This window comes from Dipodomys ordii, unplaced genomic scaffold (genome assembly GCF_000151885.1).
Source record: "Dipodomys ordii isolate 6190 unplaced genomic scaffold, Dord_2.0 Scaffold14, whole genome shotgun sequence".
Lineage (NCBI taxonomy): Eukaryota > Metazoa > Chordata > Mammalia > Rodentia > Heteromyidae > Dipodomys > Dipodomys ordii.
The window spans coordinates 121,013-123,157 of record NW_012267230.1 but is presented as its reverse complement, the minus strand read 5'-3'; the positions used below and the strand labels follow the sequence as shown (position 1 = coordinate 123,157).

Sequence of the window (2,145 nt, the reverse complement as noted above, 5' to 3'; positions counted from 1 at the left end):
GCTGTGGCTCAAGTGGTAGAATGCTAGCCTTGAGCTGAAGAGCTGAGGGACAGCACCCAGGCCCAGAGTTCAGGCCCCACGACCGGACCCCCCCCAAAATTAACCTCTCCCTAATCAAAACCACAATATTGTTTTTCCCCAACTTAGTTCCTGCCTTTTTAATGGTATTAGCATTTTATATCTTCTATTTTGTAGGTTTCTAAAATTGTTCATAGATGAATGAAGATAAAACCTTCCCAGGATGAGTCTAGATTTTGGATTTTGTCAGGGCCTGGGCATTGTCCTTGAGCATTTTTTGCTCAAGGCTAGCACTCTACCATGAACTACACCCCTAGTTCTGGCTTTTTGATGGAGGGGTAGTTTATTGGAGACAAAAATCTCACAGACTTTCCTGCTGAGGCTGACTTTGAATCAAGATCCTCAGATCTCAGCCTCCTGAGTAGCTTGGATTACAATAATGAGCCACCTGCATCCAATTAGATTTTTATATTGAGACATAGAAATACTGCTAGGGAAAATGCTACTAAGAAAGTGCTATTGGCTGACTGGATGGTTTCACTTGAAATATAAGCTTTATGTCCATTGGAGCAGCAGTGCCAAAGGCACTTAGTCGCCCACATTTCTATAAATCCCCTTTTCCTAGGTAGCTCTACTAATAACAGAGAGTTAGCATATGTAGCTTCAAAGCAAAGCAAGTTGCCTACTGTTCTTCCCAACCCCAACAAGTCACTGCCCTTATACAACATTTAGAACTACCTTTTGTCACCCAATGGGGAAAAACAATTTCCTCCAGCTTGTTTGCTTAGATTTTTGCACCTGTTAGTTTTGCAAAGCTTTCTAGAACTACTATACATACTTTCTACATAATAGAGAAGATGATATTTCCATCTGTCACTGAGCAGGATGGAGCTAAGCATACAGTACAGTAGAAAATTTAGCTGCTACTCAGATTCCCTTAATTTTTCTAAAACATTTTATCAAGTAAACATATGCATTAAGATTCATTGTACTCACAAACTGACATTTGAACCTCTTTTTAACAATTATTTAAAGATAATAAAAACAAATCCAATCAAAATTGTAAAAAAGTAAACACATGCACATATTTTTAAGAATCAAATGGCAGCAAAAGACTTAAAAAGAGAACTAAGCTTGTATGTTCAGCATCTACTGTGTATGCTTCTTCCGCATCACTTACTAAATGCTATATCACATAACAATTAAGAAATTCTGAAATATATTGGCTGCTCATAATTTCAATGAGAACATTATTTTTGTGTGTATGCCAGTCCTGGGGCTTGAACTCAAAGCCTGGACACTGTCCATGAGTTTCTTTTGCTCAAGGCTAGAGCTCTATCACTTGAGCCACAGCTCCAGTTGTGGCATTTTTTTAGTTTTTGTTTTTCCTAATAAGAGATAAGAGTCTCACAGGTTTTCCTGCTTAGGCTAGCTTTGAATCACAATCCTCAGATCTCAGCCTCCTGAGTATCTACAATCTTAAGCATTAGCAACTCATCTCTGGCTATGAGAGCATTTATTCAAATTTATTTTTCAGTTAGCATGCATTAATGGCATGAGGGAATTTCACTGTGATAATTCCAAAGATGAATAGTGTACTTTAAGCAAGTTCACCTCCTACATTATTTTCACCTAGTACTCCACCCCCCTCGTTTGTTAGTACTGCTTGCTTGTTATCTTTCAACAACAACAACAGCAACAAAAAAGCTGTAAACAGTGCAGCAAATTTTAGACAGGAGAGAAGATGACATACTCACTAAAGTTACAAACTCTTCTTCTGACAACTGGAAGTGGTGGCAGTCCAGGGTCCTTAGAATAATTCTGTAACTTGATTTCTCACTTCTGCTTTACTCGTAGTAACAGTCCAAGGTAGTCTGACAGAAAGAAAGCAAGTGCCTAATCTGGATTGGTGGAGGTATTCTGGAGGGAGGAGCTGGAACTCCAGGCCAAGTTTACACAATCATTACCAATCTTTCTTACAGGTTAATGAGTGGGATTTGGAAAGCATTTTTACCTCAAGCTTTTAGCAGACTTGGAATGCAAAATTTTTATAAGGGAAAAATGTCCAAAGAGTTACTGAAATGATTAGTCCTGTAAATAGGCAGGGGAAGTCCTCAAAAGGAAGAA

General features: G+C 38.6%; 1 protein-coding gene across 1 annotated transcript in view; it reads right to left on the bottom strand.

The window, feature by feature from the left end:
• Positions 1-1,891, bottom strand: part of Acsm3 (acyl-CoA synthetase medium-chain family member 3) — a 59,843-nt gene extending 57,952 nt beyond the window's left edge. Inside the window, exon 1 of the mRNA XM_013011153.1 lies at positions 1,776-1,891. The gene's annotated coding sequence lies outside the window, so the exon portion shown is untranslated. The remainder of the gene's footprint in view (positions 1-1,775) is intronic.
• Positions 1,892-2,145: the final 254 nt, after the last annotated feature.